The following is a 15985-nucleotide window of genomic DNA, read 5'->3' as shown; positions in this document are numbered from 1 at the left end:
TTCCAACACTCCAATCCCCAAGCCCCTACATCTTGCGCTCACCTCGGCCCTGGAGCGATCCTCGGGCCGGGCAGCCGGCCTGTCGGTTACCACCTCCTCCGCCGCCGGCGCCTCCGGATCCTGTGCCCCTCAGGGGGCCCCTCTCCCTCCTGGGACCCCTTCTCGTCTAGGTATGTCTCCTGGACAGCCCGCACTACCTGTCCTTCCTGCACCCCAGGAAGCCAATTTGCTTCCTGCACCCCCAGGCGCCCCTCCCCCTCAGGCCCCTGGGGCCCCACAGGCCGGGCTCTCCCCACTAGCTCAAGTCTCTCCCGGCGTGCCGGGGCCGCTCCCAGGACCACCGCCTCCCGCCTGAGGTGCCCGCAGCTCTCCCAGTACTGCCCCCCCTGCTCCCCGGAACTTTCGAGCCCCTCCCCGCGCTCCCAGGAGCGGTCCTCGAACTCGGAGAGAGGCTCGGGCTGCTGCAGCAGCCGGCGTGGGCTCCCCTCCCCCTGCTCCTGCACCCCGGCGCGGGCCTCCCCACGCTCCTGCACTGCGGGGCTGCCTCCCCCCTTCTCCTGGTGCTGCTTGCGGGGCCCCAGCCCCTCCTCCTGCACCACAGGCCAGCCCGCCGAGCCCGTCCACGGCGGCGGGCGCCTCCAGTCCGCGCCGTCCGGTAGACCCCACACCACCCCCAGGCTGGGCTCGTGGCCACGGCCGCCCCGCTCCTGCACCCCCGGGCCCACCCCGCCCTCCTCCTGCACGGCCGGACCCACGCCCCCCTGCTCCTCCACGCCGAGCTTCAGCCCGCGGAGCTGCTGCGGGCCCCAGCTGAGAACCCCGACCCGCTGTGGCTGCTGCTCCGGCAGCCCCGGGCTGAGCCCACCGCGCTCCTCCTGCGCTCCCCGCCCGGGGCCCCCAGCCCGCACTGCCCAGCGCACTCGCCTGCCCCCAAGAGGCCGCGCGGTCCCACCCCTCCAGATGGTGCTACCCTCTGCGCCCGCTCACACCGCCCCCCGCCCGGCTCTTTCCGCCCCGTCCCCCGGGAGGGGGCTGCGGGTTGGCGTCCCCTCGGGTTCCGCGGCCAACCCCACGTCCCGGGCCCGCCTCCCCGCCCAAGCCTCCCGGCGTCGACGTCCGTCCGCCGGGCGCCGCGCCCAGCGCCGGCCCACGCAGGTGCTGCGGCCCCGCGCGCCGGCCCGCGAGCCAGGAGCGGCCGCCCTCCCGCCTGAGTTCCTGGAGCCTGCCTGCGCGTGCGCCGCCCCAGGGGGGCGGGGTCCGGCGGAGTTGGCCCGCCCTCTTAAGGGGCCAGGTCTCTCTTGCTCCTCCCCTCTCCCCTTTCCTCAGTCCCACCACCAATCCCTCTTCTTCACCCGATGGGAATCTCCCCAACCCGGACCCACCTTGCGCCTTCTTATGTGCCTACAGGAGGAGCGATGAATCCGAAGGTAGGGAGTTCCCACGGAGGTTGTGCAGTCAACCGGACCCAATGGAGGAGCACTGAAACAGGAGTCTCGAATTCTCAGTAGCAGCAGTTCAGCTGCTGCTGACTTATCTTGTGAAAGTCACTTCCACCTGGTCTCAGTTGCTTTGTTTCTAAAATGGGGAGCCTGGATTGGAAAGTTTCCAAGGCCGCAATCCAGTGAATGTTTGCAGAGAGGGACTCAAGTCCTAATCTCTCAGCAGGAGTTCAGAGGCCTGGGAACCTGGGACACCCCCATCCTTTCCCTGGGGCCAAAGGAGAACATTTCAGCAAGGGAGAGGTGGTTTCAAGCCTGCGACACTTCCTTTGGGGAACACAGGCAGAAAAAGTCCCTGGCAAAGGGGGCCTTCCTCCCTCCTGCACTGCTCCCTCTTGGGTGATCTCCTCCCTGCACCCACAAAGAAGGGGAAAATTCAGAGCTCCTCTTCCCAGTGATAGTGCAGCCCTCAGATCCAGATCCTAGCTAGTTGAAAGCAGCCTTGAACCACAGTGCCTGAAACCCAAAGGCTTAAGTCCACTTGGCCCTGTTACTGACTACCTCATCTATAAAATGGGTACAATAATAAAACAAGTCCAGAGAGAACTGTCCCAAGGATCAGACATCAAAGAACCGTACAAGGATGGCTCTTTCAACACCCCTCTTCTCCGGCATTGGGCCCAAGGGCCCTGGCCAGAGGGCAGTAGGGCGATGAAAAAGGGATGGGTTCCAGACACCTATGGGGGGCTGGACTGAGTGGGTTTGGGTCATGCTGTCTTGCCCTGTGAAGTAGGCAGGGCAACTTTCCACTAAATCATTTTTTAAAAAGATCTCTTTATTTTTGACAGAGAGCAGAGCATGAGCAGGGGAAGGGGCTGAGGGAGAGGAAGAGAATCTCAAACAGACTCCCGCTGAGCGCAGAGCCCAACGCAAGGCTCAATCCCACACTGAGATCATGACCTGAGCTGAGATCAAGAGTTAAGAGTCAGACACGTAACCAACTGAGCCACCAGGTGCCCCTCCACTAATCATTTGGTAACAGTGTGTGTAGCAGCTTCCCTTAATCAGGAAGCCAGGGCCACCAGAGGGTGGACCACCCTGCCTGGTCCAAGAGACGGTCTAGAGCAGGCAGGACTGACCACCTCTGGGTACAGCCAAAATCCCCCTATTGCCTGATCTCAGGGGGGAAAGCCAGAGGGGAAGGAATCTGAGAGGAGTCCCCTCCCAAGCTCCTTTACACTACCTCAGTAATGACCATTGCTAAGGTTTATGGAACCTTCCTATGGGTAAGGCCCCGCTTGGCATGTATTCTCATGTAACTGCCACCACAATCGAATGAGGTACACATTACCATCCTCATTTTAAAGACGGACTTTACATTGTTAAGTAACTTGCTCAGGGTCATACAGCCGGTACTATTAAAGCCAGAATTCAGATCCAGTTTTTGACTCCAAAGTCGACTCAGAAGGATAAATACACAAGAAAGCAATGCCAAACCCAGGAGCCTCACCTTGGGATGCATTCGAGCTGACTAGATTTGGGGGGGGGGGTGTCAAGAGATGCAGACAACTGATTTGGAGCAAGCTTTCTGCCTGGAAATCAAGCCCCAAATCAAACAAAGCAAGAGGTCAAAACACTTGTATCCTGGTTGGTCCTGCTAGGTGCTTCTCTCAGGGAGCCCAGCTCGCCATTCTTCCACCTCCCCTCCAGTTGCCTACAAGCCAGATCCATGCCTTATTCCCTAGTGCAAGGTTATCTGGAGCTTCCATTTCACAGAAACGAGGTCTCCTGCTCCCTTCCCTCCCTCATCCTGCCTAGTCCCAACTCCTGCATGTCTCCGCCACCACCACTGAGCACTGGGGACTGTACTGAGAGAGCTCTCTGAGGCTGTCTGTCTCCTCCTCTGCATTGTTCTGTGAGCCCAGTACTGGTAGCCTGGGGACACCGAGGGAGACTGCTCTGCCCTCAGAGAGCTGACAGCTTATGGGAGGAAATGAGACACAGTCTAGAAGCATAGAGCTCAGGAGCTTCACGAGGTGGCTGTGGGGAGAAACCCCAACCCTGTAACGTGCCTGTACCAGTCTCTTTCCAGATCTGGAACTTGAGGAGAGTTGCCCACAGCAGAGTGACTGCAGGGAGCAGGGCTTGTCGGGTCTCGTTCTAAGTGGAGGCGGACAAGCTGCCTGAGGGAGGCTTATGGGGGTGCCCTTAAGAATCTCTACCATGAGATGGCTGCACTGGGGGGCACACAGGAAGGCAAGGAAGGCAGCTGTGGGGTGGTGACAGGCAGCCTGGCTCATACCTGCAAACAGGAACTCAGCCAAGAGTCGTGGATGCTGCTGAGTGATTGGGCTGAAGGTTTTTTGTTCTTCTTCTTTTTTTAATAGACCAATGTTTTCTTAAACTCCTGTCGCAACCTATGAATGGGAGGTGAACTGAATTCAACGGGTTCAGTGGGTTTTGACTGAATTTTTTTTTTTAATGGAAGAGGACATTAATACAATAGAAAACATCAGGATGTAATTTTTGGAACTTTTTAATGAAAGTATGACATACATCCAGAGAAGTGCAAGAACTTGCACCTTTCAGGAAGCGAATATACCCAGCACCCAGATCAAGAAACAGGACATATATAACCAGCACCCAGACGTACCTCCAAATCTAATTTTTAAAGTAAATGTTATTAACCTAGCATGCCCTTCATACTCAGGATTTATTTTTTTAACTTTCTGACAACCCTCCTTGCTCCCCAAACGCACAATGGCGGAGAGTTTTGTCTGCGAACAGACTGCGCAAGCGCAGGTAATGCCCACGGTGCAGTAGGTGCCAACGATACTGGATGAATTGCATTTACAGGTAGTAAAGGTTTTAGTTTTTTGTGACCTTTTTGTTTCATTATATACACACACGTGCTCTACTTCTTGATATAAAATCTATTTCTGTAGGTCACAGTCAAAAACTTGTGCTCCAAAAAGCCACTGCTCCAGCTTGAGAAAGTTGGGGAGGCTGTGATTCAGGCAGGTGAGAGCATGGGGAAAGCAGAACAATGTCCTAACCAGATCAGGGCTTCTCAAACTTCAGTGTGCAACTGAATGACCTGGGGATCTTGTCGAGATGCACATTCTGATTCAGCAAGTAGGGAAGGGGATGCTGAGATTCGACATTTCTGTCAGGTTTCTACACTTTGAATAGCAGGGCTTTGGACCCAGAGATTTTCAATAATGCTACACGTAAGAATCACATGAGAAGCTTTTAAAAACACTGATGCCCACGGACGCCTGGCAGGCTCGGTCGCTCGGTAGAGCGCGTGACTCTTGATCTCAGGGTCATGAGTTCCAGCCCGCATTGGGTGTGGGGCCTACTTAAAATAAAAAAACAAAAATGAAACACTGATGCCCAGGCTCCACTCCAGAATAATTCAGTTGGAATCCCTGGGGCGAGGCGCAGCACCTATAGTTTATAAATGCTCCCCAGGTGATTCCAGGATGCAACCAGAAATGGCAGCTGCTTGGTCCCCCGCGCAGCCCCAGCGCCTAGAATAAAGCTTGAGCTGAGGTGAGAGGGGAGTGAGGTGTGGGGTCACGTCTGGTATCTGAGCAAACAATCCAATTTGACAAAGGGCAGAAGATTTCTTAGGAAGGGACCATCTGTCTCTTAGTGGAGGTGAGGGGCGGGATTTCTGAAGGAACTCTTGGGCATGGGGCTATCTGCTAACCCAGGCCATGGCCGCGCAGGACTAGGAACATACCGTGCCTTGACCCTATCAAGCAAGTCAGAGCTGCCTGGAACTGCTCAGATGGGCGGGGCTCACGTGCCCCCAAGCAAGTCAGACAGTTTCAAAACCTTACTAGGGCACTGGGAGGAGGTGCTGCCAGCGGCTCCCACGCGCCTGCCCCTTCTGCCGAGCCTCGGAAAAGGCCAGATGAGGCAAGAGAAGACAAACCCTCCATCAACAGTGGCTAGTCACTGCGGCGCACCACAGACCTGGGTTCTGACGCCCCCTGGTGGACACCTAGAAGTGAAGCTTAGTAACCAACAAACGGACCCGTGGGGACGCGTACTCGTGATTTATCATGCGTCCAGCCAGTGTCCCTCACAGTCCCGTAAGACATGGCCCAATGTGCGTAATCCAGAAACTGCTACTGACTAAACATATGAAAGACTGGCTCCTTTTATGCTCTATCTACTCCTTTACGCCCCCGAAATCTGCAATCTGGCTTCTCCTGAATTCACAGTAGAGTTTAGAAATGAGGAGCTGTCAGGGCTTACCCTTAAATGGCGAGCTATTTCATCCTTTTGTACCTCTCCTTCTCTGTTTAAATCTCCCCGTTGGTAGCGTAGACACAGCACAGTCCTTCGCTGCTTTTTCCTCTCTCCTGCTCCAACGATGACCATCCCGGAGAAGCCCCTCCCAGCTGCTTTTTGAGACACCCTCTCAGCTTGGTAGCTCATGTCCACTAACACACACACACACACACCTCTGAGTTCACGAGGCCTGCATGGATAGAGACCCCCCCTTCTGTGGCTGCCTCCGGGGGGACACTGACTCCCAGACACCTGGATTTGGTCACGCCAATCTGAGGAAGTGGCAATGGAATCCAAACTCAATTGCAGCTCTGTCTCCCTTACTCCCCTAGTTCTCTCACTGGCCCAGAAACCAGACGCAGGTCTTTGGCAAGCTCTTTAGCCATCTTGTCCAACCGCACTCTCTGCAGACCCCAAACATTGCAGGGTCCCACCCTCCCTCCTGCCTCCTCTCCCAGCTTCCTCTCAGCCACCACCTCAGTGCAGTTCGGGAGAACCTGGGCCCAGGGCCCAGCTTCAGCGCACCATTTCTTCATTTAAATGGTAATCAAGGACCTACGCATCTACCTACACATTTACTTCCCTGTGAGGTGGAACAAATCCTTTCGTCAGTGGACCTCTGTTTCTCCCTTCCCTGGAAGATTGTAAGGATTCAACAAGATGATGCTGTGATAGGTGTATTCCCTTGAATCGTGTTTTCCCACAAATGTCCTTTCATGATCTTACCGACTCAGTCTCTTTGCCTCCATCTTAATTCTCTATTAATTTTTCCAAAATACCTGTTAATCACATTACTCCCTTACTCAAGAACTTTCAGTTGCTCCCCAGTTCCCCCTAAGTAGTCTGCAACTCACAGCAGGTGATTCACCCTGGTGACAGTGAGAAAGTGAGTCCAGATGGGCCAACAGTCTGAAACTAGAGGTCACGACAGGTCTGTGGGTTAGAACCGAAGAAAATTCTGTTTCCAGAAGACAAGGCAGTCAGTATGCCGGAAATCAGAGAAGCAGCTAGAACAGCAGATACAAGTCACAATCAGCAAGGATACTAACCTGTAAGTCCTACAAGGGTGGGTTCGCCCATAGTAAAAGGGCAAGTTCCTAGAACGCTAGTTTTAGTTGTCCAAGACACCTCAATATCTACAGCCCCAAAGGAGGTGAACAGATGGTGAGACCCAAGGGGAACACCCAGGACACCTGAACAGGTAAGTACCTGAAGATTGCCTCCAAGATAAGTTCAGATTAACACAGTCACATCAATAGCACAGCTGAACTCTTGGGAAGGGGAAAAAGGATTATAAGGGTACCCTTATAGGAGAGAATTGAATCTGGGTTTGAAAGAGGAAACGCACATTCTCAGTGGGAGAGGGATTTTATGTGAGAGCTAGAAAGGCCATCAGAGACCATCAGGCCTCATGTAGAAGTGAGGGAACTGAGGGGCGTAGCAGCTCACCCAAGGACACCCAACAATTTAAGAGTGGTGACTAAACTTCGATTAGAATCTCCATGACCCAGATACAAACTCTAATTTTCTTTCACCCAACTCCCTAACCCTTCTAGCACATACCTGTATGCCATGCCAAAGCTGAGCTGTAAAAACAAACCTAAGAGAGTGAAAATATTTTAGTGGAGAGACACCTGGGCGGCTCAGTCGATCAAGCATCAGACTCTTGTTTTCAGCTCAGGTCATGATCTCAGGGTCATGAGGTCGAGTCCTGTGTCAGGCTCCATACTTATGATTCTCTCCCTTTCCCTCTGCCCCCCACCCCCGCTGGCTAGTGAGCTCTCTCTCCCTCTCAAATAAATAAATAAATAAATAAATAAATAAATAAATAAATAAAATTTTAGTGGAGCTGAGGACTTACGTGTAAGAATTATATGTGGTGGCCCGGTCTCTATACACTTGGTTGGGAGTGTTGAGAAAGCACCTTAAGGGATTTGTTGAGGGGACCAGCTGGATATCAGGCAAGGCTGTGACTGGATTCTAGCACAGGGACAGGTTAGACTGTTAGGGCCTCCCTGTTACCTTCCAACTGGCACATACATGAACATACCCACATACACTTTCTTCTTGAATACTGGTAGTCGACATAGATAATAGTCACAATTTGAGCTGATGAGGTTCCTGGTCCTTGGTGTGGGCACTTATGTAGGACAGACTTTTCAGCAGGGAGAAGAACAGGAAACAGGGCAGCAAGTACAGAGAAAAGGAGGAGCCAGGGGAATGATGCTGCATCAAAAGGTATTATAGAGCCTTTTTAGGAATTAAGGAGGCCTTTTATGTGTGGAGAAAATACTGTTGATCAGTCTGTCAATTACCTTATGATTGGTTGAGGCTATTTCTTTGCCATGCAACCATAATTTGGATAAAATTGGTTTATCCATCTTTGCCCACATAGCACCTGTTTTGGTTTTGTTTTTTTTATTTAAAGTCCACTTTGTCTGATAATAATATAGCCACCCAGCTTTCTTTTGGTTACTATTTACATAGAATATCTTTTCCCATTCTTTTACTTTAAACTTTTTTGTGTCCTTACATCTCAAGTGAGTCTTTTGTAGATGACATATAGATGGATCCTGTTTTTTTAATCCAATCTGCCAATCTTGCCTTTTGATGAGAGATTTTAATCCATTTACATTTCATATGATTACTGATAAAACAGGATTTTCTCCTGCCATGTATCATGTATTTGGTTTCTATATGTCCTTTATGGTTTTTCGTTCCTCAGTTCCCCTATTTCTGCTCTTTTTTGTTTTTATTTTTTGTACTGTGACTTTTAATTCCCTTCTTTCATTTTCTTTTTTTTTTTAAGATTTTATTTATTTATTTATTTGACAGAGAGAGACAGCCAGCGAGAGAGGGAACACAACCAAGGGGAGTGGGAGAGAAAGAAGCAGGCTCCCGGCGGAGCAGGGAGCCCAATGTGGGGCTCGATCCCAGGACTCCAGGATCACGCCCTGAGCCAAAGGCAGACGCTTAACAACTGAGCCACCCCGGCGCCCCTCATTTTCTGTATATTTTTAAATTATTTTCTTTTTTTTGAAAGATTTTATTTATCTATTTGAGAGAGAAAATGCTCCCAAGTAGGGATGGGGCACAAGGAGAGGGACAAGCAGACACCCCACTGAGCAGGGAGCCCAACATGAGGCTTGATCCCAGGACCCTGAGTTCATGATCTGAGCCAAAGGCAGATGCGTAACTGACTGAGCCACCCAGGGACCCTTTAAATTATTTTCTTAATGGTTACCTTGGGGATTACAATTAACATCTTAAACTTATAACAACCTAGTCAGAACATCAATTTAATTTCAATAGGATACAAACACTCTGCTCCTATACATTTCTGTCCTTCTCTCTTTATGCCGTTATTGTCACAGATTACACCTTTATATGTTATATGCCCGTTGACATAGATGTATAATTGTTGTTTTATGCATTTGCATATTAAGTCATATAGGAAGAAGAGAGAAGCTACATACCGTACCAGAAGTACAATAATACTGGCTTTTATGTTTACCTAGTTACCTTTACCAGTGTCCTTTACTTTTCCTCATGTCTCTCTGCTACTGTCTAGTGTTCTGTCATTTCAGCCTAAATGACTCCCTTTAGCATTTCTTGTACATCAGGTCTATTGAAAATGAACTCCTTCAGTTTCTACCTGCAATGTCTTAATTTCTCCTTCATTCTTGAAAAAGTCTTGTCAGACATAGAATTCTTGGTTGATAGTTCATTCAGGACTTTAAATAGGCCAGCCCATTACCTTCTGGCCTTCATAGCTTCCATAATCAGCTGTCAATTTTATTGAGGTTTTCTTGTAGGAAATGAGTCACTTCTCTTGCTGCTTTCAAACTTCCTTTTTCTTCTGGTTGTGAAAATTCAAATATAATAAGTCCTCTTTTTGAGTTTATCTTCTTTGAAATTCACTGAACTTGGATATGTAGTTTGTCTTTCCTCAGATTTGGGAAAGTTTTTTGTTTTTTGTTGTTTTTTAAAATTTTTAAGTAATTTCTACACCCACCATGGGGCTCAAACTTACAACCCAGAGATCAAGAGTTGCATGCTCTACCGACTGAGTCAGCCAGGCACCCCAGATTTGGGAAGTTTTAACCATCATTTCTTCAAAGGTGTTTTCTGCCCCATGTTTCCCTCTTCTCCTGGGACTCCCATAATGCCTATGTTGTTACATTTGATTGTGTCCCCTGGGTCCCTCAGGCTCTGTTCATGTTTCTTCATCCTTTTTCTTTCTGCTTCTCATACTGGATAATTTCAATTGTCTGTCTTTAAGTTCACAGATCCTTTCTCCTAGCTGCTCAAATTTGCCATTGAATACCTCTCATGAGCTTTTCATTTCAGTTATTTTACGTCCCAGCTCCAGAATGTTTGGCTCCTTTTTATAATTTCTTTCTCATTACTCATATTCTCATTTGTTCTACACAGTTTTCCTGATTTCCCTTAGTTCTTTGCCCATGGTTTCTTTAGCTCATTCAACATATTTAAAGCAGTTCTTTTTAACATCTTTAATGAGTAATTCCAAGATCTGAGCTTCCTCAGGGGTGCTTTCTGTCAATTTTTTCCCCAGTGTGGGCTGGACTTTTTTGTTTCTGTTTCCTGTAATTTTTTAAATTGAGAACTGGACATACTGAGCATGATGTGGTAATTCTGAAAATCTAATTCCCCCCGGGGATTCTTAGATCTTGCATGTTGAGGGCTGGAGCCATGTGCTTGTGACGTTTCCAAATAATTTTTGCAAAGTGTGAATTGCTGTTGTGTGTGGTCATTCAAGTTTCTGTTCTGTTATCTCTGCAGCCAGTGACCCGACAAAGATTTCCTTAAATGTCTGGTTCTCAAAGAGAAATATTGTCTTTTTAAATCTCTTGTAAGTCACTTCAGCCCACAGGGGCACAAACAATCTAAAGTGATCAACAGCAGGGGCGCCTGGGTGGCTCAGTCAGTTAAGTGACAGACTCTTGGTTACAGCTCAAGTCATGATCTCATGGGTCATGGGATTGACCCCGTGTTGGGCTCCATGCTCAGTGGGGAGTCTGCTTGAGATTATCTCCCTCTGCCCCTCCCCCTCTCATGCACATGCTCTAAAATAAATATTTCTTAAGAAGTGATCAAGAGCAGTGTCAATCAAAATACACAACTCTTGATATTTAGAGGACAAGGTCCTGATTGCCTACTCTGGCTCCAGGAAGCTGCACCACGAGTGTGGGCTACTGTCCCTCCTCTCAGCTGCCTGCTGAGGGTAGGAAGTGGGGGATGCTAGCCACCATGTGAAAAGCCAAAATTGACTAGAATTTACTGAAATTTACTAGCCTCTTCATCAAGCTCTACCGTGGACATTGCAAATGTTCAACTAGACTCCTGTTCCAAAATAGTTACTTTAGATAGTTCTTGCCAGCTCAATAGCTACTGAGGTGAAGGAATGGCTTCCTACTGTGCCATCTTCCATGGTATTACTTCATTCCATTCCTTTTACTTGCCAAATAATATTCCATTGTATGCCTATAACACATTTTGTTTCATTCGTCAGGTAATGAACACTTAGGTTTTTATTTTTTTACTGTTATGAATAATATATCTCACGTATACATTTTTGTGTGGACATGTTTTTTTCATTTCATATATATACATATACACATATATACATATACACGTATATATATACATGGAACATTGCTGGGTACATTGATTTTTGAGTATTAACCCTACATTCTTGTAATAAATCTTACTTGGTCATGATATATTATCCTTTTATACATTGTTTTCAATTTGCTAGTATTGTTGAGGATTTTTGCTTCTATATTCATTATAATATTGGTCTGTAGTTTTTGTTTTGTTTTGTTTTGTTTTTTGGTCTGTAGTTTTTGTAATGTCTGTTAGGCTTTGGTATGTTGTATTAGCCTCAACAGTTTCCTCTTTCTGTGTTCTGAAAAAGTTTGTGTAAGATTGGTGGTATGCCTTCCTTGAATGGTTGGTAGAATTCACCAGTGAAACTGAGTCTTGAGTTTCCTTTTTGGAAAGTTTTGATACATTTTTCTTTGATATAGGGCCATTCAGATTTCCTGATTTTTCTTGTGTTAGTTTTGGTTGAATTATAAATAAATTTGTTGACTTTGTGTATGTGGTCTAATTTGTTGGCATAAAATTGTTCATAGTATACCTTTATTTTCCTTTAATGTCCATAGGACTTGCGGTGATAATCTTTTTTTCATTTCTGATTTTGTTGATTGTTTATATGTTTTTCTTGGTCAGTCTAGCTAGGGTTTTCTCAGTTGTGCTTTTCATTCCAAAGAATCAGATTTTGGCTTTGTTATTTATTGTCTGATTTCTACTTTGATTCTTGCTATTATATTTTTTTCTATTTCATTTGAGCTTACTTTGCTTTTCTTTCTCTACCTTGTTAAGGTGGAAACTGAGGTCATTGAGATTTTTTTTCTTTTCTAATATAAATATTTAAAACTTTAAGTTTCCCTCTAAGCCATGACTAATAGAACTTTCTACAGTGATGGAAATATCCTATTTTCTGCTGTCCAATACAGTGGCCACTAGCCACATGTAACTACTGGGCACTTGAAATGTGGCCAGTTGTCTGAGAAATTGGAACTCTTAATTCTAATTAAATTTAATCACATGTGGCTAGTGGCTACTTTATTGAGCAATGCATCTCTAAGCACTGCTTTACCTGCATCCACAAATTTTATATTGTACCATTAAATTCAAATTTGTCTAATTCCTCTTGTGATTTCGTCTTTGACCCATGTATTATTTACAAATATGTGGTTTAATATCCTGATGTTTTGGGATTTCCTCCGTAACTTGTAACTGATTTCTCATTCCACTGTGGTCAAAGAAATCACTGTGCATAATTTTAATACTTTTGACTTGCTTTACAGCCCAGAATATGTTCTATCTTGATGAATATGCCACACATACCTGAAGAAAAGTATTTTGCAGTTATTGGAGGTAGTGTTCTATAAATGTCAAGTTGATCGAGGTGGCTGATAAAGTGGTTTAAATCTTTTGTCCTGATTTGTCCAGTTGATCTATTAACTGCTAAGTGGGTGTTAAAGTCTACTACGGCAGGGTGCAGCCTGGCTCAGGCAGTAGAGCACGTGACTCTTGATCTCAGGGTCATGAAGTCAAGCCCCCACATTGCGTGGAGCCTATTTAAAAATTTTTTTTTAATCTATGGCAAAAATGTCAGTTTCTTCCTTCAATTCCCTAAACTTTTATTCATGTATTTTAAGGCTGTTAGGCACACACACATTTATACTTGTACTAACTTCCTGAAGAATAGTTCCTTCCCTTTTATCATGATGAAATGTTCCTGATTTTTATCTATGGCAATAATCTTTGTATTGAAGTCTATTTTATCTGGGATTTATATAGCCACTCTAGTCTAATTCGTATGTTCTATTTTTCCATCTTCTGACTTTAACATCTGTCTTTAAAAGTGTTTCTTATAGGCAGCATAGAAATGAGCTTTACCCTAACCCACTGTCAGTCTTTTAATTAGAATGTTAATAGGTCAATAATATATACGTAATTATTGATATGGTTGGACTTTGGCATACCATTATTCAATTAGTTTGTCTCCTCTTTTTGTTCTTGTCAAACACTTCAGGTTTTACTCCCCTCCAGTCTGTTTGCCTTTGTTTACTTTTTAAAGCCCTTGGGTGGTTTTCTTTTTCTTTTTTTCTATTTTAACCAGTTTATCATTGTAAGCAGAGGGAGGGTTGGGTTGTAGGGCTTACATTGTGAAAGTGGAACCAGCCCCCCCATGTGTGCTTTTATGAGGGTTTCATGGACATTTTCACTTATGCATAGACTACTTTGAAAGTATACACAAGAAATTGGTGACTGAGGAAAAAAATAAAAGAAAGAAATTGGTGACTGTGGATACAGGGAGAAATTGTGAAAAACAAGAGGAAAAACTTAACATTTTCCAACACAGATCCCTCTCACTTTGACCATTTATAGTAAGTGCGTATTTTCAAAAAAGGTATTAACTAGTCTAAAAAAAAGGAGGGGGGTATTAACTAGTCAAAGCATTCCATATGGGACGGATTAAACATTAGGCATTTAAAGGACAGATGGAGCAAACGGCAAAGGCTCTAACCTGATCACCTAAGAAAGCAAACCCACTGGTAGCCACAAGGAAGATATCAGTATCTGATGTGTTATATTCCAAGTGCAAGTGTGTCTTGCAGATAAACACGTCTTCACATCTTTAAGGGTTGCCTCCTGGCCCGCCATCTTTCACATAGGCACTTGCCCCTGTAGAACACAGCAGTTTGATTTTTGTCATGCTTCTCCTCAAGGCTATGCATGCAGCTACTCCTTCTCACAGGAGCAAGCTTGGACACAGGGGCAGCAATTTAGAAGCCTCCCTATTCTAGTGGGGGCAATTCCTGCAATCCTACTGAAGAACCCTGGCTGGCACTTGTAGTGAGGAGATTAAATTGTATGATGGCTTTTTTGGTAACTGCATAGTAGAAAGCCTATAAAAAAGAAAAAACAAAAGCAAAACCAAACCAAAAACCTTACCAATCATGCCTTTCACTATATAGCAGCAGTGTCCACTAACTATAAGTAGCTACTGAGCACTTGAAATGTGGGTATCCCAAATTGAGATGTGCTGTAAGTACAACGGATTTTGAAGCCTTACCCTGAAAAAAGGAATACAAAATATCCTGGCAATAATTTTTAATAGACACATGTTGAAATGATAGTATTTTGGATATATGGAGTTAAACAGAAAAATTTCACCTGTTTCTTTTTAGTTTTTTAATGTGGCTAAAAGGACACTTAAAATTATACACATAGCTCGTATTTCTGAGGGGAGAGTCTTTTAGAGTATTCTTAACAAAAACTCATGACCAGTTGGACATCCACATGTAAAAAAAATGAATCTAGACACAGACCATATATATATATACCCTTTACAAAAATGCTCAAAATGGATCACAGACCTAAATGTAAAATACAAAACGTATTATAAAACGCTAGAAGATAACGCAAGAGAAAATCTACATGGCGCTGGGTTTGGCGGTGACTTTTTAGATAAAATACCAAAAGTATGATCAGTGAGAGAAAGAATTAAATTGGACTTCATTAAAATGAAAAACTTCTGCTCTGTTAAAGACATTGCCAAGAAAATGAGAAGACGAGCCATAGACCAGGCAAAAATATTTGTAACACGTATCTGACAAATGACAGTTATCCAAGATATACCAAAAATTCCTAAAATAAAGAACCCAATTAGAAAAAGGGGCAAAAGACCTAACAGACACCTCACCAAAGATACACACTTGATAAATAAACACATGAAAAGATGTTCAATATAATGTCATCAGCAAAATGGAAATTAAAACAAGATCTCACTACTAGCACACCTATTAGAATGGCTAAAATCACAAACACTTGACACCGCCAGATGCAGGCAAGTATGCAAAACAACCGGAACTCATTCACTGCTATAGGAATTGAAATGCTACAGCTACTCTGGAAGACAGTTTGGCAGTTTCTTACAAAACTAAACGTGCTATTACCGTATGATCCGGCAACTGCTCTCCTTGGTGTTTACCCAGATGAACTGAAAACATGTCCACATAAAAACCTGTCCACATATCTTTATAGCAGCCTTATTCATAATTGCCAAAATTTGGAAGCAGTGAAGAGGTCGTCCTTCAGTAGGTGAATGGATAAACAAAGTTACATCCAGACAACGTAAAATATGGCACTAAAAAGAAAGTGAGCTATCAAGCCATAAAAATACATGGAGAACCCTTACGTGCCTATTACTACTAAGTGAAAGAAGCCAAGCTGAAAAGGCTACATACCATACAATTCTAACTCCATGACATTTTGGAAAAGGCAAAAATGAGACAATAAAAAGAGCAGTGGTTGCCAGGAATTAGGGAGAGGGAAGATGAAGAGGTGGAGAACAGAGGACTTTCAAGGCAGTAAAACTATTCCATACTGTATTATAAATGGCAGAAACAGTTCATTGTAGATTTGTCCAAACTTACAGAATAGACAATGCTGAAAGTAAACTTTAATGTAAACTATGGGCTTTGGGCAATAATGATGTGTCCATGTATATTCATCAGTTGTAACTTGTGTCCTACTCTGGTGGGGGATGTTGATCGCGGGGGAAGCTGGGCCGGGGGTGTGTAGGCAGAGAGTATATGGGAACCTCATACTTTCTGCTCAATTTTGCTATGAACCCAAAACTG

This window comes from Ursus arctos, unplaced genomic scaffold (genome assembly GCF_023065955.2).
Source record: "Ursus arctos isolate Adak ecotype North America unplaced genomic scaffold, UrsArc2.0 scaffold_4, whole genome shotgun sequence".
NCBI classification, from domain to species: domain Eukaryota; kingdom Metazoa; phylum Chordata; class Mammalia; order Carnivora; family Ursidae; genus Ursus; species Ursus arctos.
Note: the sequence above shows the minus strand (reverse complement) of the source record.